The 27,064-nt window shown below is 42.6% G+C and overlaps 1 protein-coding gene across 4 annotated transcripts in view; it reads left to right on the top strand.

The window, feature by feature from the left end:
- LRRC1 (leucine rich repeat containing 1) overlaps positions 1–27,064 on the top strand; it is a 164,240-nt gene that overhangs the window by 71,549 nt on the left and 65,627 nt on the right. The window lies entirely within an intron of this gene.

Here is a 27,064-nt window from a genome sequence, read left to right as displayed (position 1 = left end):
ATTACATTGTTTCCTTTTCATTGAGCATTTGAGTAGAGAATTTATAAACAACCACCTTTCACTTTTAACTGGATGCCCTGGGGTAATCCTGTGATTCATGCCCTTCAGAGCACTCCCCAGGTGGGCTGGCACCCCTACTTGTTATAGCTTATTTGATGAGCTAAGTTAAAGTGACAGCTTCTGGTGGTCCTGGTTACTGATAGAGTTTAGCCTTTGTAAGGACCCTGGTAAAATTTCCTCAAGGTGGGTCCAGGTAATATCTGGATGATTTAGAAAAAGAATTATCCTTTTATTTCTTTCACACCACATCACTTGTGTTCCTTTTGTTTCTCTATAAAAAATTTGTAAATATGTTTCTTCTCCTTGAGCTTAGATCTGTGTATTTCAGTCTGATGTCTTTGATAGAAACCCTGGTGCCCAGATACGGCATCCTTATGTGGATCATTGTTATCATGCAACAGTGAGAGTCAGCACTGAATAGAAAGATGATGGAGAAAAATGATGCCTCACTTAACTTGAACATCTTTTACATGACTATCATCTACAGATCCCCTAAACTGGAAACTCTGTTTTGGCTAAGCTGTATATATACATATATATATGTGAATATATATAAATATAAGAATATATATATGTTCTTTTTTTTTTTTTTTTTTTTTTTTGACAGGCAGAGTGGACAGTGAGAGAGAGAGACAGAGAGAAAGGTCTTCCTTTTGCCATTGGTTCACCCTCCAATGGCCGCCGCGGCCGGTGCGCTGCGGCCGGCGCACCACGCTGATCCGATGGCCAGAACCAAGTGCTTATCCTGGTCTCCCATGGGGTGCAGGACCCAAGCACTTGGGCCATCCTCCACTGCACTCCCTGGCCACAGCAGAGAGCTGGCCTGGAAGAGGGGCAACCGGGACAGAATCCAGCGCCCCGACCGGGACTAGAACCCGGTGTGCTGGCGCCGCTAGGCGGAGGATTAGCCTATTGAGCCGCAGCGCCGGCTATATATGTTCTTAATGTAGCCTCCTCTTTTGTTTTTCCTGAAAGTGATTTCTTATCTTGAAGGTACTGGAAAAAGTGAAAAAACAAAACTGTGTTGATTTCTTTTGACTCACTTTGGAGTTTCTTACTTGGTTGTAGGGAATCCCAATTTGCTTAGGTAAAGTGGATTTGATTGTAAGGCTGGGGGAAGAACTGGCATGCTCAACGCATCCACGCCACAATCACATTTGACACCACCTTGCAGGTGTCATGGCCTCTGTTTTATCCTGTGTCTGCTGCTATTTGTGGGTGATGTGTTCTTCTCTCCCCCACTGACCTGTTATCTTGGAACTGGCTTGCAATGGCTTCTCCAGATCCAGAGCTTTGTGGCTTTTCTGTCCACTGTTTTGACCTGTGCCCCTGCTGTAGCATTTGTTTGCTAATGACAGATTTCTAAGTAAGGAATGGTTGGCCCAAGTTATCTTTTTATACCAACCATAAGGCACAAATTCAGGTGACTGGCTGCCCTGAAGATTGGCTGCTCTTGGAGGGGGCAGTAAGCAGTACAGAATGTGCCCCTGCCCCTGAGCACAGAAGCTGTGGTGGGCAGCTCCCCTGACACTGAAGCCTGGGGTAGAGCAGGCCTGGGAGGCCTGACCTGGCCAGCACTGGCTCCAAGACCATGCTGAAGAGCAGCTATCTGAGGTCTACATGGTAGAAATGACTCTCTTGTCTTAACCAGTATTTCAGTGATACAATTGACCTGCTGTTAACTTTACAGCGAAGCTGCAACTTTGTAAATGGACAAGGAAATCACTCAATCTGAAACAATAACAATTTGGCAATTGCATTAGAAAGGACAATAAAGAGGACTGCAGAAATACTAGAGAAGAAGGGTTGGCTTTCCTTATTTTGGGAACAGGGAAAACTTGGAGCTTGAAAGTTTCTAGCCCTGTTACTAGCTTTGACAGGATGCTCCATGGGAAGTTGATGGTGATCAGCTGGCAGTGTTACTAGTTCCCAAATGAGTTCTTCCTCTTCAAACATTCATAGCTAGGAAGAAGGGCTACATGTCTCTTCTCGTATGCCCAGTCTAACTTCCAGCATGCTTATCAAAAAAGCTAAGCTTTCTCTGAAGTGTCAGGACATGAAATTGTTTCTTCTCTTTGGGACACCTATCCTACCCTTTTCTTCATTTTTTTTTTAAAGATTTACTTATTTATTTGAAAGCTACACAGAGAGAGGAGAGGCAGAGAGGTCAGTCGGTCTTCCATCCGATGGTTCACTCCCCAGTTGGCCACGACTGCCAGAGCTGTGCCGATCTGAAGCAAGGAGCCAGGTGCTTCTTCCAGGTCTGCCACATGGGTACAGGGGCCCGAGGACTTGGGCCATCTTCTACTGCTTTCCCAGGCCTAGCAGAGAGCTGGATTGGAAATGGAGCAGCCAGGACTAGAACCAGCGCCCATATAGGATGCCAGCACTTCAGGCCAGGGCACTAATCCGCTGCGCCACAGCGCCAGCCCCATCCCTTTCCTCATTTTCACCCTTTCCTTCTGCAAGTTCTGGAATTTAAATGTTGGGGGTTGCAGCAGAGTGTATGGTTAATAATCCTTGTTCTCTATTGGTAGAGCTTGGCTCTGGCTCTGGCTCAGTAGCATGGAGGTGTGTGTATGTGAGGGTGGCAGGGGAGAGGGGAAGACAGCATGGAGGATGACCAAGTTCAGGGTTTTCTTTGAGGTTGTAAAAAAAAAATGCACAGCAGATAACCTCAGGACAAGGTCACTGTTTACTGTAACCAACAGGAACAGAACAAGGGTCTTGGGCCATTTCCAGGTTAGACTAATCTCACCGTGCTTCCTCTTTTTTGGGAGTGGGAGTAGGTAAAATTACATTGATGTGACTTTCTTGAGCTACTGAGTAGTTCAGTAAATCTCTGAGGTGCAGCCTGAGAGGCAGTGTGAGATCCCCACTTGGTTCAGATGCAAGTGTTTGTGAGGTTCGGGCTGCTGTCTGGAGGCTGGCCCAGGCCTCTCCTATTCTGTCGTCCTGACTGAGGCTGCCTGCTCCCACCAGAGGCATTTCCTCTAGGTCCCTGACCAGCCGTGGAAACTCTCACCATAACACCCACACCGGCTCCTTCAGTTCCTCATTCTCCTGGCCACTGTTACCGTAGCACCTACACTGGCTCCTTTAGTTCCTCATTCTCCATAAAGCATTACTTTGATTGTGGAGGAGGAGGACAAATCTATTAGATTATTGTTTGTCAGAGTTGAGTGTGCAGTGAGTTTTGTGAAAATTTTGTTCACATGGAGATTCTGATGCAGGAGCCATGGAGTGGGCCTGGAGATTGTGTTGCTGCACAGCTTTGGGAGGAGGCCCACCCTGCGGATCTGTGGCTTCTCTGGGCAGCAGGATCTCACTTGTCTCCACCCACAGGCTTGCTGCTGACTTTCCCTCTGCAGCTGCACGTAGCTATGGCTGCAAGCCCAAGTAGGCTCTGCCGCTGGCACGCTTTACCTTCCCGCATGGAAGGTGGGAAATCTGTAGGTTGTTCCAGGTTAAAGGGTAACGTGCTAGGGCCAACTGAAGCTCGAGTTTACTTTGACTCCAAGAACAAAATTAAGCCTTTCCTAATGTTTCCTTTCTCAGTGGAGGGAGAAAAGAAAAGTTTTGTGTTTCTCTCCATAAAAAGTCTAAATGAGAAGGAGAGTTTTCATAGGCTCATTTCCTGGGCCAAGAAGAGCTGCCAGGACCTCCGAACACTGACTTCTGTGGGCTTGCTTTGTGCTATTTCAGGCACAAAGTCAAGGAGAGTGTGTGCTGTCACAGAACGGCAAGGACAAGAGTGAGTGTAAAGGAAGGAGGGCAGCACTGTGGAATATCTTGCTCTGGGTATCTTGAGGTTTAGATGAGCACAGTGCCTGTGGTACCACAGCCCTGGAGTGACCACCGTGCTCAGCAGACAGAGTACTGAGCCAGCACCCCACCCCAGCCGTCAGCATCTGGGCAACTTCGGAAAGGCTCCTTCCAGTGCTGCTGGGCTCAGTTTTGTGAAGGAATGAGACAGGCCCTGCTTGCTTTCAAGCCAGTGAAAGCTGGGGGGAATGACATGGTTCTCATATCCTAACATGTGGGTTATTAGTATTTTTAAACAGGTAAATGACTAGAATGTATATAGGGTTGAGAAAGGACTAGGTGTTTTTCCTGAATACAAGTTAAAGGATGATTGGGATGTGTGAAGTTGGTATCTGAATATGCTGTTAAAATTCTGTCTACATGAAGCATAGGGGTTTGGAAGGAAGGTTTGAAGCAGTTTTCTACACTGAAATGCATATGCCTCTAGGCTATAGCTTTGCTTTTTTTTTTTTTTTAAAGATTTATTTATTTGAAAAACAGATTTACAGAGAGAGAGAGAGAAAGGTGGGCTTCCATTCGTTGGTTCACTTCCCAGATGCTGCAATGGCTGGAGCTAAACCAATCTAAAACCAGGAGCCAGGAACTTCTGGGTCTCCCATGGGGGTGCAGGGGCCCAAGGCCATCTTCCACTGCTTTCCCAGGCTGTAGCAGAGAGCTGGATCGGCAGTGCCGCAGCTGGGACTCCACCTGGTGCCCATATGGATGGCAGCACTGCAGGCGGTGGCTTTACTCACTGTGCCACAGTGCCAGCTCTGTGTTTTTTTTTTGTTTTGTTTTGTTTTTGTTTTGTTTTGTTTTTTTCTGCTCTCCAGTTCTTAACCATGTAAGGAACATGACCTCTGGTTATGTGAGAAAAGGTGTTACACCATAGTGAGACCTTGCTATCCAAGAATCCTGGGCAGACTTCCGTAATGCATCATGAATCCTTCCCCAAGGGTTAGTAACTTGAGTTTTATAGTGTAATTTGGCTTACATCACCGTCTTGTATCATTATCCATTTAGTCCCATTTTCCCCAAAGTGTAAGATGTACACCATGGGCGCCTGTAGAGATCATTTTCAGTGGTAAGAAACAGCAGTTTTTAGTGTTGAGCCATGGTGAGCAAGTGATGTGGTTTTTTTTTTTTTTTTCATTTAATTTTATTCCTTTTGAGTTGTCTTCTGTATCATTTGGTGACTTGTGTTACATTTGTCTTTTGTAACTGGTGGTAGTAATAGCTTTGTATTCATGTTAGTGATGTAAAACAATCTACTACTTCCTTTAAAAGTGAGTGTTATTTAAATTTTAAAAGTCAGCTTGAAAGAATGAGGCAAATAATAAAGAATACAGAGGCTTCCAGTATGACAGAAATTGTCTGAGTGTGATAGATGGTTGAAGTTGAGGAAGCACTAATTCATACTGTGACGAAGAGGTCATGTGTTTCTTTCTCTTATGAGGTAAGTAGTGATGTATAGAGAATAGTGTGGCCAAGGAGTGCATATTTTGCGTAATTATTTTGAAAACTTGAATTAACAAGAACTTGAAGATGGTTTCAGTATAAATCATTACTGGCACTAGCACAGCCTTTGACGAGTAAGCAGACTACCTTTCTGCAGAGTTCTTACCTGCTCTCTTCTGGAGGCCAGACTTTGGATAAATACGTGGGTTACCTATGTTTTGTCCAGCCAGGGCTTGCTGATCAGTGTCTATGGTTTGCAGCTTTAAGTTTGTTTAATGGAACCTCTAAAACCAAGCTTGACACATGCTGAAATGACCTTGTGTAGCATCAAATCTTGGTGCTTCTGATTACACCCTGAAAAATAGCTCTTTCTGGTAAGCAATAAATCAGGTGTGCCTAGAAGTCCTCCTACTCAGTTGAGAACAATTAGCCACCCCCCGCTTTTTTGTGTAATAACTACATACACCCGTAGCAGAAGTGTGACAGAAGCCAGTCTTGACTCAGGTAGACTCCAGACTTGCCACAGTGAAGCCCTTGTTCTCTTAATTTCTTGCTGCCAATTTGGGCCCAAGTTCAGCACTCTATGGAGCACATTTCCCTGGTCTCTGAATATAGCACAGTAGGAGAGTTCCCTTGTCACCATCACTGTTGTATTACAGGAGGCGTCTGTCAAGGGGAAGCGTGTCCTATACGGTCTCTCTAAGAACTCAGCAGTGCCCAACCCAGAGCTAGCCTTCCTGCCTTTCTTCTGCTCCCTATCATGACTCTTCTCTGTGCCTTAACCTGTACCTTCTCTTTTGTTAAGAAGGAAAACATAATTGCTATCTACTCAAATTTTAATTCTAGGTTATTAGTTATTTATTTTTAAAGAGAAGATATTTGGCTCCAGTGATTGCTACTTGTCTTTGCAAGCTTCAGTGTTCTTCAGGGGGCATTGTTTACATGTGAGGATTTCTAGAAACTACTTCAAACACTGAAAAAGTTGGGATACATTTCATGAGCAGATTATTTGACGAGCATAATTTATAATTCTTGCTTATTTTTTTCTTGCCACTTCCCTACTCCTTTTTGCTCCAATGTAGGAAGGTATCATTGGGTGTCTGCCTTCCAAGTATTTTGGCAGAATGTACAAGTGGAAGAGGAAGCTGCTGTTACCCTCTATTCTGTTAATATGGTTAATTTTCTAAAATCATGAAGGTTGTGACTGTATTGCATATGTTATAATGTTATATAACTTTCTTGCTTTCCTTCTCGTTTTTTAACTTTTATTTAATGAATATAAATTTCCAAAGTACAGCTTATGGATTACAATGGCTCCCCCCCCCCTGCCGCATACTTCCCTCCCCCTCCCACCCACAACCCTCCCCTCTCCCGCTCCCTCTCCCCTTTCATTCACATCAAGATTCATTTTCAATTCTCTTTATATACAGAAGATCAATTTAGTATATATGAAGTAAAGATTTCAACAGTTTGTACCCACACAGAAACACAAAGTGAAAAATACTGTTTGAGTACTAATTATAGCATTAAATCACACTGTACAGCACATTAAGGACAGAGATCCTACATGAGGAGTAAGTGCACAGTGACTCCTGTTGTTGACTTAACAAATTGACACTCTTGTTTATGGCCTCAGTAATCACCCTAGGCTCTTGTCATGAGTTGCCAAGGCTATGGAAACCTTTTGAGTTCACTGACTCTGACCATATTTAGACAAGGTCATAGTTAAAGTGGAAGTTCTCTCCTCCCTTCAGAGAAACTTACCTCCTTCTTTGATGACCTGTTCTTTTCACTAGGATCTCACTCACAGAGATCTTTCATTTAGGGTGTTGTTGTTGGTTTTTTTTTGTTTGTTTTTTTTTGCCAGAGTGTCTTGGCTTTCCATGCCTGAAATACTCTCATGGGCTCTTCAGCCGGATCCGAATGCCTTAAGGGCTGATTCTGAGCTTTCCTTCTCTTTTAAATTTGCAGGTCTGAAATAGATCTGACATTGAGAACAACACCTTTGAATATGTTTTTTAGGTCAACAAGCTCTTTGTTTATAGGCAGGTTCTCTAGTGTTTATTTTAAGTAGCTCCTCACCTACCTGGCTCCCTCCCTCCCTAATTCATTCATTCATTCATTCATTCAGTCTTTACATGTGATGCTCTGTGGTAGCTCTTGAACCTCCCAGAATAGTGATGGATTTATAACCAATGGGCTAAATTACAAAAACAAAAATAATTGCAGGGGTGGTGCTGTAGCTCACTTGGCTAATCCTCTGCCTGCGGCTCTGGCACCCTGGGTTCTAGTCCCGGTTGGGGTGCCGGGTACTAGTCCCTGTTGCTCCTCTTCCAGTCTAGCTCTCTGCTGTGGCCCGGGAGGGCAGTAGAGGATGGCCCAAGTGCTTGGGTTCCTGCACCCGCATGGGAGACCAGGAGGAAGCAGCCGGCTCCTGGCTTCGGATCGGCGCAGTGCTGGCCGTCGTGGCCATTAGGGGAGTGAACCAATGGAAGGAAGACCTTTCTCTCTGTCTCTCTCTGTCTGTAACTCTTTGTCTGTCTTTCTCTCTAACTGTCTAACTCTGCCTGTCAAAAAAAAACTACTGAAGCAGTTTCTCCTGCAAGAAACAAAATGCCAACATATGTGATGACAGTTTCTGCTCATTTTTCAATTAGGCAATTTTGGTAGGCATTGAGTTGATTGCTTCCGGCTCTAAAAGGGATTGAGAATGAGAGCCACATTACTTGCTTCATTTTGTTTTGAGGTCCTCTCTTTTGCCATGTGAATCTGACTGAGCCAAGTGGTGCTCAACCTCCAGGCGGCTGTGGGCCGGATGGCATCTCTCTCTGTCAGGATGGTGACAGCAGCCTGCTCTGTTCCCACCGCTGCACACAGTGCTCTCCACTTGTTAAGCTGAAAGGAACTAAGTAGATGAGAGGGAAATGAGAGGCAATATTAAGAACTGCAACTTGAGGATTAAATACCAAATGATTTGATTTTTAAATTAGCTTTGCAAGTGTTATGGATCCTCAGTCAAAGCCCATAATGAAAATGATTTTGGATTCTTTTCACTTTGAGTGACATAGTGCAGATGGGAGGGCCCTTCCATTTGCCAGTTCATTCCCCAAATGGCTTTCATGACCAGGACTGGTCAGGCCTAACCCTGGAGCCTGGAACTCCATCCTGATCTCCCATATGGGTGGAAAGGGCCCAAGTACTTGAGTCATCTTCTGATGCTTTCCTGGGCTCATTAACAGGAACTGGATAGGAAGTTGAATAGCCAAGGCTCCAACTGGCACCCCCCAACATGGGATGCTTGCATGGCAGGAGGCACCTTAATCTGCGGTGCCACAATCCTGACCTCAAATTATGTTTTGTTTTACAGCTGACTACAATTTTGCAAAGGGTTTGTGCTCTGCCAGGTGAAACACTAAACTATGTGTTAGGATGGACTAACTGTTGATAATTCTCAGTGGTTCAACACAATTAAGATTTGTATTGCCCTGTTTACAGTTCTTATGTGTGGGGAAGGAGTAATATAAGGAAATAGGTGGTAAGAGGTCATGTTCCATGCAATCACTCAGGAATCCAGGCTTCTTGTGCCACATCTTCATTCAAGAATATGGTCCTTGTAGGAGAGAGAAAATAGAGAATTGTTTATGGAAAATTTAAAAGCAAAATAGAAGGAGCAAGCAAGTACAAGCAAGAGTAAGCATGTTCCCTTCTGCTGGTTGACTTCCAACTGCTGGCTGACTTCCAGTTGCTTGCAATAGCCAGGGCTAGGCCAGACCAAAACTGGGAACTGAGAACTCAGTCAGTCTCTCACATAGGTGGCAGTGACCAAGTACTCGAGCCATCACTGCTGCCCCTGAGTGTGTACAATACCAAGAAGCTAGAATTGGATCAGAGCTGACACTTTAACCCAAGCACTCTAATGGGATGCAGGTGTCCCAAGTGACATCTTAGTCATTAGGCCAGATGCCTGCCCCATGTGTGAAATAGCTTCATGGGCAATGGTAAGAAACAGTAGAAATAATTCTCTCTACCTTCTACCAGCCAATTTTATGTCTGTAACTTAACTGAAAGGAGTTGGGAGATGTCCTTGGCTAGAACAAGAGGAGAAGCATGGTGAGCACTGAATCACCCAGCACACCTGGCATCTAAGTGAGTGCTGGCATTGCATGGTTGTATACCACTGATCACACTGTGACCCAGTGTATTAGGGTACTCCAGAAAAACAGAGCCAGTGGGAACCAACATGTATAAATGAAGAGATTTATCAGGATAAATGGCTCATGTGGTTACACAGTTGAGAAGTCGAAGTCTGCCTTCTGCAAGCTGGCGATGCAGAAAAGCCAGTGGTGTAATTCCAGTCTAGGGCAGGTGAAGACTAGTGTCCCCATCAAGCAGGCAGACAGGAAACAAAGGGGCTAATTCCTTCTTCCTTTTTTTTTTTTTTTTTTTTTTTTTGCTTTTTGGGCCTTTAGCAGATTGGATAGTACCCAGCACACTGTGGGAGAGCAATCTCTTTTAGTGAATCCAACAACTGAAATGCTTATTTCATCTGGAAACACACTCATAGGTACACTCAGAAATAATGTTTCAGGGGCCAGCGCTGTGTTGTCACAGGTAAAGCTGCCGCTTGCAGTGCTGGCATCCCATATGGGCACCGGTTCAAGTCCTGGCTGGGCTGTTCCTCTTCCTATCCAGCTCTGTACTATGGTCTGAGAAAGCAGTAGAAGATGGTCAAGTCCTTGGGCCCCTGCACCTGCATGGGAGACCCAGAAGAAGCTCATGACTCCTGGCTTCAGATTGGCACAGCTCCAGCTGTTGGCAGCCATCTGGGGAGTGAACCAGAGGATGGAATACCTCTCTCTGCCTCTGCCTCTCTATAACTCTGCCTTTCAAATAAATAAATCAGTCTTTTAAAAAAAAAAAAAAAAGAGAAATAATGTTTCAGTTAGCACGCAGGGCCACAGTCAAGTTAACACATAAAATTAACCTAACAAACACACAGTCATGCCCTTATACACACACATGTACACATGTACACACATGTGTGCGTGGACACACACGATCCCATTTCACTGTTTCAGCCTCCCTGTGAGTGGCACATATATAGGGAATTCAGATGAATGTCCAAAGAGGACAGGGTAGCCTTCCTTCTCATATCTGTGCAGGGATGTGTAAATCCAAGTAGAGGTTAACATGATTGACAGCTACTGTCTAGTTAGTAGCGTAAAACCTATAGGAGTTTGTGACTTTCAAAACCACATTTTAAGTAATTGAAAATCTTAGAATTGTATGATTTTAAATATTAAAATTTTACGATTGAGGAGTCCTGGGGATATTAGTAGGCAGTTTGGAATCACTGAATTTTTGAGTCAGAAATTATTACCTTGGACAAGTTACTTAACCTCTTTGTGCCTCATTGTCTTCATCTATAATATGAAGATTGTAATAGGACCTACTCTTATGGAGGTTTTTGACACGTAAAGCAGGCTGTGTATGTAAAAGGTTTAGAGTAGAGTCTTGTCTGGAGTAGAAACTCAGTGTTAGGTACTATAATTAATCCTGTTATGTTTAATTTTGAGTCATAAAGATCTGAGCTGGGGCTGTGAGGGTAAGGATGCAAAGTGAAGGGTGAAAACAGAGTTTGAAGGATACAGTGATTTAGGTGAGGGCACCATAGGTCAGGCATTTTGTTGCTTTGTCACACCTTTCTGTGAGATGTGGGTATTAACATCCCAGTTTATCTAATGAGGAAACTGAAGTTTGAAGAGGTTGTGATGGGCCCCAAATCATACTCCTAGGTACTGGTGGAGCTGAAATAAGGAACCCAGGAGGAATGGTACTTGTCACTATTTTTGGAGCATATTGAAGATAATAAAGACCAAGCTGTTTATTCTGTCTTGAGAGAAAGGGTGCAGATAATGTTTAGACTGGGTAACCCCAGATATTGAGATTAATAGGAAAAAGTCATCCTGAGACTTTTAAACCTGCAAAAATATATGCAGTGAATGAACTTAACCTCTTGGAGAAATGGCTCACCCTAAAGGGTAGCATCTTAGTCTGTTCTACTACCATAGCAAAATAGCCTAGATTGAGTAATTTATAAACAACATAAACTTACTGCTCACAGTTTTAGAAGCTGCTGAGTCCAAGATCAGAGTGCTGGCAGATTGAATGTCTAGGGAAGACTTGCTTACTAGCTTCTGAGATAGTGCCTTGTTGCTGTGTACTCCCATGGTGGCAGGGACAAGGCAGCTCATTGGAGCCTCTTTTATAATGAATACTATTCATTAGCAGGAAGCTTGGATCAGAAGTGGAGCTGGGACTTGAACGTAGGCATTCAGTGTGGGATGTAGGCATTCCAAGCAACATCTTACCTGCTGCACCAAATGCTTAACCCTTCGCATGCTCTTTCCTCAGGTATAGGTATTCAGTAAGCATTCTCTAGAATTTGGATGTCAGGAGAGGTGATGTGCAGACATGATGACACCAGTACCTAGCTTCATTGGTACTCAGATTGATCACTCAGTCACACCTTTATTTTCCGGGCAAGCACATACTTTTATACCCTTATCTTCTCTGGGCAAACTGTCACTGACCTGGCAGCTGGTTGACTGACCTGGTTCACCACCAAATCTGGTCTCACTGATCTTATACTTTAAGCATCTGTACTTCTTGTAGCCAGAGTTTCCTTCTTGAAGCCCTTTGCAACATATAGTAGCATTAATTCAGTAGGTTTCCTTTTTTCACTTGGTACAGAAGAAATGAATTGTTTTACCTGTCTCTGAGACAGCTTGGGAAGGGTAGAGAAATTAATTATCAGGGTTGTTTGTTTTCTTTTTTTTTTTTTATGTGCATGCTTATTGTTAAAAATTAATAGTGATGAAACCAAACGTGTTGAAAAGCAAAGACAATTGTATGAATCTTTTTAAAAAATAAACTTGTTTCATTGGAAGTTTACTGTGTACCAGGTATGGAGCCAAATTGTTCATATATCATTTAATCCTGGAACCATCTCTAAGAAATAATCTTGCATCCTCTTTTTTTTTTTTTTTTAAGATTTATTTATTTATTTGAAAGAGTTACACAGAGAGAGGAGAGGCAGAGAGAGAGAGAGAGAGGTTTTCTATCTGCTTGTTCACTCCCCAGTTGGCTGTGACGGCCAGGGCTGCGCCAATCCAAAGCCAGGAGCCAGGAGCTTCTTCCAGGTCTCCCACGCGGGTGCAGGGGCCCAAGGACTTGGGCCATCTTTTACTGCTATCCCAGGCCACAGCAGAGAGCTGGTTTGGAAGTGGAGCAACCGGAATTCGAACCGGCGCCCATATGAGATGCTGGCGCTTCAGGCCAGGGCGTTCACCTGCTGTGCTGGCCCCCTCGCATCCTCTTTACAGATGAGTCTCCAGTATCTCTGATTGTGTAACTTGTGAGTAGTAGAACTGGTATTTGACCTCAGGTTTATTGGACTCTTAAAAACCACATTCTGTTTCCCAAGTATAAAAATTTTGTATCTTACTACCCAGAAATAGTCATCATTAATGTTTTTATGTATCTTATTTGTCTTTTTTTGTTAGCTACTTCACAAAATTGGGATAATTCTACAAATACAAATTCTGTCTTATTTTTATTCACTTGACATAGGTTGTGAACTTTCCCATACTGTTATTTGCACTTATTGTTAAATACTTAAGTGTTTTTAAAAAGGCAGATTGATCAATAACTATTGGCTTTTCATTGTTCTAGAGAATATGTCAACACACCAACAGGAAGCTATAGGTTTCAGAGGGGAATCTGGGATAGGATATAGAAAACCCCCAAGTCAGAGGAATTTTCAGAAGTTTAGGACAAGTTAAAAACCAACCAGACAGAGTGAAGAAAGAGGTGAATAATCAGTTTAGGAGTCTGTGCTTGATTTAAGATTCTTGTGTTGAAATAAGGCAGGGAAGTACAATTGCACCCTGGGGCCATGTAGTTACACAGGTACACAGGGAAAGAATGTGGGCAGAAACAGACCAAGCTTAAATGTGCAGCGGCTTTTTTTTTGTTGTTTTAAAATGTACTGTAAAGCAATCAGTGCTGTGTTTACCTAATGTATATTTTGTTTGTTAAGGTACTTGGTGAAAGTGCCATATACATAATAGTTAATGTTTTGGAGTATTTAACTTTGTTGTTCAACCTCTGTTTGACAATGTTGCAAAATACTGAAGGGTAGGCCCTCTTGTTCAGCAAGGCTGAGGAGTGCTTGGTAAAGATGAATAAGTGGGTCTGAGCAAATTAGGCAAAACTGGAACTCAACACTGACAACTTGCCACATCTCTAACACCCAAATCTGCCCAGAGCCAGCTCAGAAACCCAGGTGGCACCAGAGGGGCTGGTGGTGGGTGGGGAGGGGAGAGGTGGAGATTAAGATCCCTCTCTCTTGCCGGCGCCGCAGCTCACTAGGCTAATCCTCCGCCTTGCGGCGCCGGCACACCGGGTTCTAGTCCTGGTCGGGGCGCCGGATTCTGTCCCGGTTGCCCCTCTTCCAGGCCAGCTCTCTGCTGTGGCCCGGGAGTTCAGTGGAGAATGGCCCAAGTCCTTGGGCCCTGCACCCCATCGGAGACCAGGATAAGTACCTGGCTCCTGCCATCAGATTAAGCACAGTGCGCCGGCCATTGGAGGGTGAACCAATGGCAAAGGAAGACCTTTCTCTCTGTCTCTCTCTCACTGTCCACTCTGTCAAAAAAAAAAAAAAAAAAAAAATCCCCTCTCTCCATGCCCAGTCTGCAGGACAGGAAGCATCTCAGGGAACTGACTGGATTGTTGATGTTCTCCACTTCCACATCTGACAAGGAGTTACCTACTTTGTGATCTGTCTGTTTCACTGACTGGGAACTGGCAGGACACAACATGGCAGGGATCTTTGCCTCTTTGAAGGCACCTGTAAATTGAGTCCAAGGTCACAGAAATGTGTGTTATCAACCACAGAGAGTGCCCTTGCTTTAAGAAGCCCTGCCTCACCCCATTCCCCCTTTCTAGATCCTTGCTCTGTCTGGGAGCTTTTCTTGTTGATCAATAGAGGGAAAAGAGAACTACCTCTGCTCTTCCTGTAGCTCAGAGCCTTGTCCTTTGGCTCTTGTCACAGGCAGGTCAGCCTTTAGCCTCTAGGTTTAAGCATGGTGAGATCTCCTCCTTGCATCCTGTTGGCATTTTCTGAGCAGGTGTTTTGGTATTCTGGAGCCTTTTTCTACTGCCAGTCAAGTTCACTCTTATCTTCTAAACCCCTCTTTGCTCTACGGGCACCTGTTTCCTCTTCAGAGATTCAAAAGGTAAGAGAGAAACTAAAAAAAAAAAAAAATGTTCCAAATAAGGATAGTGTGTTTTATTACATATAATAGCACAAAAAAGCACTAGTGAAATTCTTGGCTACAGCCTCTGCTTCACTGAAATAAAGGGCATAGGGATAGGACCAGATATTTAGAATGAGTTTTGTTCATTTCTTGAATATTTAACCAGCACCAAGTAATGGGTTCTGTGATGAGAGTTTAAGATAAGTCAGTTTCGTGATGGCTCTGGAGGGATGTAGGGCAGAATGTCCCTGATGATAGAAAAGTATGGAAAGTTCCGTGTGAGAGGTGGGAAGGAACCCAGGGTGGGAGGTGGTTTCTCTGTCATTTTGAGTTCCTGGTTCCTGGCTTTAGACTGGCTCAGCCATGGCTGTTGCAGGCATTTGGGGTGTGAACCAGCAGATGAAAGTTTTGTTTCTCTCTCTTTCTTCCTCCTCCACATGCCCCTCTCCTTCACAAGTAAAATTCAAGAATTATAGACATTTGAGAAAGAGACTAGGAGGGAACAAACAGAGAAACAAGGTGAATAATGGAGCTTCATCATGGATCCAAGGTGAGGAAGCACTTCCAGGAGGGCTCTGGTTAAAGTGGGGTGCAATGGTGAAATGTATACTGGGAAGTTTCTATTGTATTTTTCATTTAGGAGGCCATCTGTGACAGCCCAAGCAATTTCAAATTGGTTGACAGCACTCATGACTGCTTGTTTAATGCTTTTTCCCTTGACTCCTCTTGAGAGATATTAGGAAGGCTTGAAAAACATGAGCAATTACCATTTCCTGGAGGAAAAGCAGCAGTCAGTGTTCCCTATTTCTGCCAGTTCTAAGGAACGTGTGTGGTTGTGATGCTGGTGTGTGTCTTGGACAGTTAATGATATATTTGATGGAGGAGTTTCATAACATAGTTCATAATGTGTGCATGTTTGATCAGTGTCTGGTGTGGGAGTCGTCCAGACATTGCTGCTGCCACAATGAGGCAGAACCAGAGGCAAATGGCGGGGGTGGGGTGGGGGTAGGGTGGAACCAGTCACCAGTATTCTCTTTTTGGAGTCTGGTCATTGGCTATAGCTGGTACCATAGATGGGTTTAGTCACTTTAGGCTTCTTATTCTAAGTTATGGACCACAGACAAATTGTGTTTCTCTTTCTAAGACCCTTTAATAATTGCATTTATCCCAAGATGTTTCCAAGTATTATTTCACTTTGGAATTTTTTACAATAAGAAAAGCAGTATATGGTCATTACAGAAAGTCAGTGGAAGCAGAAAAGGAAAAGTCAATAACCTTCCCTTCCCTCTTTCAGACTCTCTCCATCCTGGCCGAGGTTGCCAGTGCTGAGTGTCCCACTATATTGGGCTTGCTTTTATGATAACCTCCCCTCTATGTTAGGAGATACAGTCAGCAGATGCCATGCCTCTCTTGAGTCATCTCTGTTGCCTTACCCTCTGACATAAATAATCATGGCCCATTAAATATTTATTGCATAAATAGATAAATGAACAAATAAGTGAATAGGATGACCTATTAGAGTGTAACCTTGAGATCATCTTTTTCATTGCTTCAACTGAGAAACTGGGTGTGAAAGGAGAGCACCATGTTTATCACTGTGTGATTTGTAGGAGAACTTCTTATGTGAATGGCAGTGTGTAACAAAGTACAGAGTCTACAGCCCCCTATAGCCAGCCAAGAGGTACATATTTCTTTGATTTTATAAGTAGAGTTAATAGATTCTGGTCAATGACTAGTAGAGGAGAAATCAAAGGTGACAGGCTTGGTGCTTCAATGGAATTATAAGGTGTGATATTTATAATGCATTTTAAATTCTTAAAAGGAAGCATGTCAGAACTTCTAGATTAAGTTCAGACAGTCTAGAAACTTTTTCTGTGTGTTCTCTGTAAGTTAGGCACTGGGGTTTTACCATGCGTATAGCAAAAGGAAGAATCCTGTTCAAGATAGGAGATAGGACAGGATGCAGTCTATCCCTAGAGATATTCAATCTGTGTTGGCCAAATCACATTTGTATTTAGAAGTAAAGATGGAGAAAAATATTTCCAAGGTCAACAATTCCTAAAGCACTCTTCATAGTCAGACCTCAGAGAACGGGGCTTTCAGGAATGAAGAGAGCAAGAACTCTTTCCACCTAGAAAGTTAGGCTTTGATTATGTCTGTCTGCCTTCACTTGGAGCAGTTGTTTTCTCTAGGTGGGTTTTGGGACCACCCACATAGAACCCTGGTTAAAATTGCATATTTCTACCTTACCCTAGGCCTGTGCAGTCAGGATTTCCAGAGCAGGATCCCAGAGTCTACATTTTAATTTGCAAGAAAATTCATGCAGCTCTAAATTGAAGCTCAGAGTCATTCATATAAGAATCTAACAGAACCTAAACAGTTTCAGCCTGGGTCAAGATTTTAAATAGCATTCAAACCCAAAGGATGTCTTTAAGACCTGACCTTTCTCACCTTTAGCTAACAAACCCATTGACCCATGCCTTAACTAAGTATAGAAGAAGATTTTTGCCTAGTTCTAGTCCCAATTTCAAGCATTTATTATAATGCCCTGAATTACCCTTGGCAGAAACAAGCACTTCACCTCCTTTCTCCTTTTTTGTCCTAAATCCAAGTGGGGTACCTGTGAGGATTGCCTAGACATTTAAATTGATATAACAAGTGGCAGTAACTCTTCTTCATGTTGAGAGTCAGCTGAATGACACTGTATATTTTGTTCTGATTCTGTCTTAAATTTTCTATAATCCATAGAAATAGCACTGTTTCTGCAAAATTTTCCTGTAATGTTAAGTTATGAGAAAGACTCATTGTAATTCTAGAAGAGGACTCCCCAGGCTCTTGGATACTCACTAGGTTATGTTCGTCCTGGTTTAGGGTTATGCTTTGGGAAATCCTGGCGAGATGGCAGAGAATCTGTGGCCTGGCTGGCTTCTCTGGGCCGCTTGGCCTCTCCCTGTGCTTTGGAGAGCTGTGTTCTCTTGTGGCCCTGCACCCAATCCACTCTGTGTATTACCCAGAGAACTGCTCATCCAGCCTGTGAGTGAGTCTGTCAGTTGATGGTTTGCATGGTGTGGCAATGTGAGGGCTCATGGTTTAGCAGGGTGTTTGTCCCCACTGGGAAGAATCACAGATCCCAACTGTAGAGATAAGGGATGCCTAGACTGGTAATGTGAGGGGCTGTGGAGATGGGCACCAAATTATTCAGGCCAAAGGAGCAAGCTTGACCCACAGAGCTTACTTGCAGTTCAGAGCGGGGAAAGAACCTCATGGTACAAGGAGGATGCACAAGACCCTGGGGGAAGATTTTGAAGATTTCATTTCCCTAGAGAATTTTGATGTATAAATGCCAGAAATTTTAATTTTGTCCTTTAAACGTGGGAATAATTAGCATGAGCTTTAACTTTGAGTAAAATATGTAGTAGCTGGTAAATAAAACTTTTTCTTCTTTAAACTTTGATATTTAGTTGCTGTTTTCTTGAAGTACAAGGAGGTCTCCAAGAAGTTCATGGAGATATTCATGTTCTGCAAAATATGCATGGATTTCAAAAATGTTTCACATCCAAATAAACTTTTAATTCCATGTTTCCCTGAACCTTTTGAAATCCCTTCATATAAATAGCCACTAATCAGAATCATGTATATTTCTTGTTTTGGAAGGAGGCAAAGAATGACAAATTGCCCATGTTTTTTCCCTTGACATTATTCCATGTGAAATCTAATATTTCATATTCTGCACCTCTTTATTACTGTGTGTGTGTGTGTGAGAATATCAATGTTTTATACCTCAAAACATCTTTGTGCATACTTAAGCCAACTCTGCAGGGGAGCAAAGGCTGAGGTAGAGAGTTTATTTTGGCAATTGTGGCTGGAACTGGGTGAAAATCTTCAGGGTGGGGACTTTTTTTTTTTTTTTTTTTGGCAACACAAGCATTGAGACTTGTACAAAATATGAATTTCCCAAGGCCCTTTCCTGTCCTGCCTTTGCTCCTGCTCTGTGCAGAGGCCTGGGCTGACATCATGTGCACTGGAGAGGCTGCTTGGAGTGATGGCTGTGTCTGTAAGTCTGGCTGCCTCCTGGGCAAGTCCGTGGTGATTAGAATAGTATGATAAACAAGATGCAAAAAATTCTCCATTTAGCGTTTTCCACCTCGCCCCATCCCCGCCCCTCCACTGGCACACCCAGAACAGCTGTGGTAGCAAATGCAGACTTGGATCAAGTGTTCATATTTAGCCATGTTTGACAATCCCAGATATTTATATTTTTAAGCAGGATTGAGTCAGGCAGCCACAGCATAGCATTCAAACTGTCTTTACCAGCCAGCTTGCTTGGCACACAGGGACCTTGTTTTATCCTAGTAGTATAGTCCTAAATGAAGCAATATGATGGACCGAATATGCCCCAAGTCACAATGCTCAGTAGTTCCCCACTGCCTGTCAGTGTCTCTTTTTCCACACTTGTTCTGCTCACTGCTGGTTGTATTACTCCTTGGTTTTTGAATTCTGTCTCTGCCCAGGTCTTGACTCATGGCTTTCATATACAACAGGACCCAATATTCTGTGCCAGTGTGGCCTGCCTTTTTCCTCCTCCCACCTCCCCTGCAGCACTGCCAAGGAGATAGCAGCGCTCATTTTTTGCCACAGGGTTTCTTATCATGGCGACTCATTTCCTCCTTAATATCGTTTATCTTTCCTGTGGATTGGTGGACCTTACCCTGTGAGCCTGCCCTCCAACTATGCAGTTTTCTTGCACCATTGCCAGGCCTACTGCTCCCAGTTCCTCGTCTGTATCTTCCACATAAATGGATTCTGAAGTCTGCACATTCAAGTCTTCCTTTCATACTGTGTGGCTGCCCTCCTGGTTGCCTTTTGAAAAAGACTTCTGTCCACTTGTTTGCTGATTGCTCAGAGTTTTCAAGTAAACAGAGCATTCTCAAACATATTAAAATGCGCTTTCCCTTGACCTTTGTTTTCTACTCAAGCTATACCCTCTTCCCTAATTGTTAAGCATTTTGAAAGCATCCTCCACTCCAGGTTCTCAGACACAGAGATTTAATAGAGCAGTGTACTTTTTTCAAACAGGATCCAACACATGATTGCTGATGCTTTGTTATGATAAGAACAACTATAACCATCATTTAGTAAGACAAAGACATTTGAAGCCATTAGGATGTAATCTTAGATTAAACAACAGCTGTTTTAAATAAATTTAGCTTTAGGATCAGAAAACCTTACCCCATTCTTATCCTTTTTCTCATGTTGCTAACCACTGATTTCTGTGTCTTGGACTAAATTTGGCAGCTACTGTTCACACTCCATCTACTTCCTCTTTGCTGGCTTGCCAACCTTCTCAGTTGGACTTCTCTTCAAAGTACTCTGCTCCTGCGCTCGCAAGCAGGACAGCAAGCAAAGATGTTCAGCTTAGTAGTGAGGACGCTGTATCTCTGTCATAGTGCTTATGCTTGACTCTGAGCTCCATTCCTGACTCCAGCTTCCTCCCAGTGCAGACCCTGGGAGGCAGTGGTGATGAAGGCTCAAGTAATTAGGTGCTAGCCACCCAATTGAGAGACCCAGATTGAGTTCCTGGCTTGGACCCCAATACAGTCCCAGCTGTTGCCAACATTTGGGGCTCGTGTCCCTTCCTGTGGCATCCCTAATCCTTGCAGCATAACTGGAGCAGATCAGATCTTACTCTCCAGATTTGCAACTGCTACTTTGCAGCCTTCCTCTGCTATGGGGCAGAGAGAGTGGGATTTAAAAGCCCTGCTGTTCTACATGTCAACAGAGTGACCCTTGAATATTTAACATTTCCCAGCATCTGTCAGTGGTACTCCTATTGGCTATCTCAGTATTAGTCTCAAGGATTAGAGATGGTCCCTGCAAAATACCAGTGATGAAACCAGATAAATAACAAGTCCTCAAAAACGGCAGTTATTCTTGTTTAGGGTCGCAGACTCAAGTGAGCTTGGAGGGAAGTACTTCCTTTTTTCAGAGTCATGGCTGGCACTTTACCTTTCGGTGCCTGTCCCTTGCTTTTGTCCCAGGACCCAGGGCTTAGCACTTGTGTCTGAGGTGGCAGTGACAGCAGCTGTTAGGCCAGGAGCTCCAATGGAGGCCTCTGTGGGCAATAGATAGGTGGGTAGCAATATGAAATTTTAATGTAAAATAAAATGTCCATATGGCTGAGAGGAGGAAATTATGTGTAAGCTAGAGCTCACCAGTCAGCCAAGTACCAACCAAGGTGAGCCGCAGTACCTACTTTCTTAGTAGAAGTTGCTCCAGCACTTTGAGAACTCACTGTATCAGCAAGAATGTTAATCCATTACAGCACATCAATTCTTCTTCCTTGTAGGGAGGGACTGTGTTGGATAGGAACCACTTCTTTAACTTGTAACTTGCTCCTGCATCATTCATAGCAATATTAATGTTGTTAAATATGGAAGATGCTAGATACAAATGTTAATAGTTTCTATGAGAAGAAAAGCCCAAGGCACTCACCTATACATCTGATACAGTTTCCATTTGTAGTCTGAAAACACAAGTGTAACTGGACTCTGACAAGGAAATTGTTCATAGTGAATAAGCCTTTTGAGGTGACTTAAAGGATGTTGATGGGGAAGGTTGTCAATCTCTGGTACCAATGTGCTCATCTTTGAATTGTTGATGCTTGCTAGGGTTGCCTCTGTTTCTGGGCCTCTTTGCAGGGAAGCTCATGGGGACAGGTTTATTTGTGATGGTACCAGAGTTTATGCTCTATTATTGCTGTTTGTCTTGGATTCACTTTATCATCAGTGATGTGATTTTGAAGCACTGTCTTCAGATTCTTGAGAGTTGGAATATGCAGTGACGCATTTCTTTAAGATTGGATTCTGGGGGCTGGCATTGTGATATAGTGGGTAACACTGCCATCTGCAACACTGGCATCCATATGGATGCTGGTTAGAGTCCTGGTTGCTTCACTTCTGATCCAGTTCCCTGTAGATACGCCTGGGAAGGCAGCGGAAGATGGCCCAAGTCCTTGGGCTCTTGCCACCCACTTGGGAGACCTGGAAGCGAGCCAGGAAGATTGTGTGTGTGTGTGTGTGTCCCTCTCTCACTGCAAACCTTGTTTCATATAAATAATTTTTTTTTTAAATTCTGATGACAAAATACTTGTTTAGAAGCTCTCCTCTTTTGATGTGGTCAGAGTTCTTGTATTTTCTCCCCTCTGGTCTGTGTGTGTCCATGGTGAGAGGAGGGGAACACAGTGACTCAGACCCCAGCAGTTGATACAGAAAGTAATGCACACTTCAAACCAGGCCAGGTCACTCATGGGACTTTGCCTTCTTTTTTTTTTTAACTTTTATTTAATGAATATAAATTTCCAAAGTACGATTTATGGATTACAATGGCTTCCCCCACATACCGTCCCTCCCACCCACTACCCTCCCCTTTCCCACTCCCTCTCCCCTTCCATTCACATCAAGATTCATTTTCGATTATCTTAATATACAGAAGATCAGCTTAGTATACATTAAGTAAGGATTCCAACAGTTTGCTCCCACACAGAAACATAAAGTGAAAAATAATAGATGATTTTTTTAAAATGATGATGAAATCAGATCAGACCCATTGTCATGTTTAATCCCAGTGAGAGTCAAGTTGGGAGTTGATAATTTTTTTTTTTTTTTTACAGAGGATCAGTTTAGTATACATTAAGTAAAGATTTCAACAGTTTGCACCCCCATAGAAACACAAAGTGAAATATAATGTTTGAGTACTCGTTATAGCATTAAATCTCAATACACAGCACATTAAGGACAGAGATCCTACATGAGGAGTAAGTGTACAGTGACTCCTGTTGTTGACTTTACCAATTGACACTCCTGTCTATGGCATCAGTAGTCTCCCTATGCTCCAGTCATGAGTTTCCAAGGCTATGGAAGCCCTCTGAGTTCTCTGATTCTTATCTTGTTTAGACAAGGTCATAGTCAAAGTGGAGGTTCTCTCCTCCCTTCAGAGAAAGGTACCTCCTTCTTTGAAGACCTGTTCTTTCCACTGGGATCTCACTCGCAGAGATCTTTTGCAAGAGTGTCTTGGCTTTCCATGCCTGAAATACTCTCATGGGCTTTTCAGCCAGCTCCGAATGCCTTTAGGGCTGATTCTGAGGCCAGAGTGCTATTTAGGACATCTGCCATTCTATGAGTCTGCTGAGTATCTCACTTCCCATGTTGGATCACTCTCCCCTTTATTTATTCCATCGGTTAGTGTTAGCAGGTACTAGACTTGTTTATGTGCTCCCTTTGACTCTTAGTCCTTTCATTATGATCAGTTGTGAACTGAAATTGATCACTTGGAATAGTGAGATGGCATTGGTACATGCCACCTTGATGGGATTGAATTGGAATCCCCTGGTATGTTTCTAACTCTACCATTTGGGGCAAGTCAGCTTGAGCATGTCCCAAATTATACATCTCTTCCCTCTCTTATTCCCACTCTTATGTTTAACAGGGATCACATTTCAGTTAATTTTTAACACTTAAGAATAACTGTGTGATAATTACAGAATTAAACCAGTCATATTAAGTAGAACAGACAAAAAAACTACTAAGAGGGATAATGTATTAAGTTGATCAAGTCACCGTTTCCCATAGTGTCCATTTCACTTCAGGAGGTTTCCTTTTTGGTGTTCAGTCAGTTGTCACCGATCAGGGAGAACATATGGTATTTGTCCCTTTGGGACTGGCTTACTTCACTCAGCATGATGTGTTCCAGATTCCTCCATTTTGTTGCAAATGACTGGATTTCGTTGTTTCTTACTGCGGTATAGTACTCTAAAGAATACATATCCCATAATTTCTTTATCCAGTCTACCATTGATGGGCATTTAGGTTGGTTCCAGGTCTTGGCTATTGTGAATTGAGCTGCAATAAACATTAGGCTGCAGACCGCTTTTTTTGTTTGCCAATTTAAAATCCTTTGGGTAAATTCCAAGGAGTGGGATGGCTGGGTCGAACGGTAGGGTTATATTCAGGTTTCTGAGGAATCTCCAGACTGACTTCCACAGTGGCTTGACCAGTTTGCATTCCTACCAACAGTGGGTTAGTGTCCCTTTTTCCCCACATCCTCGCCAGCATCTGTTGTTGGTAGATTTCTGAATGTGAGCCATTCTAACCGGGGTGAGGTGAAACCTCATTGTGGTTTTGATTTTCATTTCCCTGATTGCTAATGACCTTGAACATTTTTTCATGTGCCTGTTGGCCATTTGGATTTCCTCTTTTGAAAAATGTCTATTGAGGTCCTTGGCCCATCTCTTAAGTGGGTTGTTGGTTTTGTTTTTGTGGAGTTTCTTGATCTCTTTGTAGATTCTGGTTATTAACCCTTTATCTGTTGCATAGTTTGCAAATATTTTTTCCCATTCTGTCGGTTGTCTCTTCACTCTCCTGACTGTTTCTTTTGCAGTACAGAAACTTCTCAATTTGATGTAATCCCAATAGTTAATTTTGGCTTTGACTGCCTGTGCCTCCTGGGTCTTTTCCAGAAACTCTTTGCCTGTGCCAATATCTTGAAGGGTTTCTCCAATGTTCTCTAATAACTTGATGGTGTCAGGACGTAGATTTAGGTCTTTAATCCATGTTGAGAGGATTTTTGTGTAAGGCGTAAGGTAGGGGTCTTGCTTCATGATTCTGCACGTGGAAATCCAATTTTCCCAGCATCATTTATTGAATAGACTGTCCTTGCTCCAGGAATTGGTTTTAGATCCTTGATCAAATATAAGTTGGCTGTAGATGTTTGGGTTGATTTCTGGTGTTTCAATTCTGTTCCATTGGTCTATCCATCTATTTCTGTACCAGTACCATGCTGTTTTGATTACAACTGCCCTGTAGTATGTCCTGAAATCTGGTATTGTGACGCCTCCGGCTTTGTTTTTGTTGTACAAGATTGCTTTAGCTATTCGAGCTCTCTTGTGCCTCCATATAAATTTCAGCACCATTTTTTCCAGATCTGAGAAGAAGGTCTTCGGTATCTTGATTGGTATTGCATTGAATTTATAAATTGCTTTTGGGAGAATGGACATTTTGATGATATTGATTCTTCCAATCCATGAGCATGGAAGATTTTTCCATTTCTTGGTATCCTCTTCTATTTCTTTCTTTAAGGTTTTGTAATTTTCATCGTAGAGATCTTTAACGTCCTTGGTTAAGTTTATTCCAAGGTATTTGATTGTTTTTGTAGCTATGGTGAATGGGATTGATCTTAGAAGTTGTTCCTCAGCCATGGCATTGTCTGTGTATACAAAGGCTGTTGATTTTTGTGCATTGATTTTATACCCTGCTACTTTGCCAAAATCTTCTATGAGTTCCAATAGTCTCTGAGTAGAGTTCTTTGGGTCCCCTAAATAAAGAATCATGTCATCTGCAAAGAGGGATAGCCTGAGTTCTTCCTTCCCTATTTGTATCCCTTTAATTTCTTTTTCTTGCCTAATAGCTCTGGCTAGAACCTCCAGAACTATATTGAATAGCAGTGGTGAGAGTGGGCATCCCTGTCTGGTACCAGATCTCAGTGGAAATGCTTCCAACTTTTCCCCATTCAATAGGATGTTGGCTGTGGGTTTTTCATAGATTGCTTTGATTGTATTGAGGAATGTTCCTTCCAAACCCAGTTTGCTTAGAGTTTTCATCATGAACCGGTGTTGTATTTTATCAAATGCTTTCTCGGCATCTATTGAGATAATCATATGGTTTTTCTTCTGCAGTCTGTTAATGTGGTGTATCACATTGATTGTCTTGCGCACATTAAACCATCCCTGCATACCAGGGATAAATCCCACTTGGTCTGGGTGGATGATCTTTCTGATGTGTTGTTGCATTCTATTGGCGAGAATTTTATTGAGGATTTTTGCATCTATGTTCATCAGGGATATTGGTCTGTAATTCTCTTTCAGTGCTGCATCTTTTTCTGGCTTAGGAATTAAGGTGATGCTGGCTTCATAGAAAGAATTTGGGAGGGCTCCTTCTTCTTCGATTGTTCTGAATAGTTTGAGAAGAATTGGAGTTAGTTCTTCTTTAAATGTCTGGTAGAATTCAGCAGTGAATCCATCTGGTCCTGGGCTTTTCTTTGTTGAGAGGGCCTTTATTACTGTTTCAATTTCTGTCTCAGTTATGGGTCTGTTTAGGTTTTCGATGTCTTCCTGGTTCAATTTAGGTAGGTTGCATGTGTCCAGGAATCTATCCATTTCTGATAGGTTTCCCTGTTTGCTGGCATACAAGTCCTTGTAGTAATTTCTGATGATTCTTTTTATTTCTGTGGTGTCTGTTGTTACGTTTCCTTTATCATCTCTGATTTTATTGATTTGGGTCTTTTCTCTTCTTTTTTTAGTTAGTTGGGCCAATGGGGTGTCAATTTTGTTTATTTTTTCAAAAAACCAGCTCCTCGTTTGGCTGATTTTTTGGAATGTTTTTCTTGATTCAATCCTGTTGATTTCTTCTCTGATTTTAATTATTTCTCTTCTCCTACTAGATTTGGGTCTGGTTTGCTGTAGGTTTTCTAGATCCTTGAGGTGAATTGAAAGCTCATCTATTTGGTGCCTTTCCAATTTCTTAATGTAGGCACCTATTGATATAAACTTTCCTCTTAACACTGCTTTTGCTGCATCCCATAAGTTTTGGTATGTTGTGCTGTTATCCTCATTTACTTCCAGCAAGTTTTTGATTCCTCTTTTGATTTCTTCTATGACCCATTGTTCATTCAGGAGCATGTTGTTCAATCTCCATGTGTTTGCGTATGCTCTAGGGATTCCTGAGTTGCTAATTTCCAACTTCATTCCTTTATGGTCTGAGAAGCTGCATGGTATGATTCTAATTCTTTTGAATTTGCTGAGACTTGCTTTATGGCCTAGTATGTGGTCAATCCTAGAGAAGGTTCCATGTACTGCTGATAAGAATGTAACATCTTTAGCTGTAGGATTGAAAGTTCTGTATATATCTGTTAGATCCATTTGGGCTATAGTGTCATTTAAATCTACTGTCTCCTTGTTGATCTTCTGTCCTATTGATCTGTCTATTTCTGAGAGTGGAGTATTGAAGTCCCCCAGTACTATTGTATTGGGGTCTAAGTCTCCCTTTAAGTCCGTTAACAAATCTTTTAGATAAACCGGTGCCCTGTAGTTAGGTGCATATACATTGATAATAGTTACATCTTCCTGTTGAATTGATCCCTTAATCATTATGTAGTGTCCCTCTTTGTCTCTCTTAACGGTTTTTGTGGTAAAGTTTATGGTGTCTGATATTAAGATTGCTACGCCCGCTCTTTTTTCATTTCTGTTGCCATGGTATATCTTTTTCCAGCCTTTCACTTTCAGTCTGTATGGATCTTTGTTGGAAAGATGTGTTTCTTGTAAGCAGCAAATAGATGGGTTTTGTTCCTTAACCCAATCAGCCAATCGGTGT

Source organism: Oryctolagus cuniculus, chromosome 5 (assembly GCF_051225735.1).
Source record: "Oryctolagus cuniculus isolate XC-2025 breed Fujian yellow rabbit chromosome 5, ASM5122573v1, whole genome shotgun sequence".
NCBI classification, from domain to species: Eukaryota; Metazoa; Chordata; class Mammalia; order Lagomorpha; family Leporidae; genus Oryctolagus; species Oryctolagus cuniculus.
Note: the sequence above shows the minus strand (reverse complement) of the source record. Positions and strands in the feature narration are given on the sequence as shown.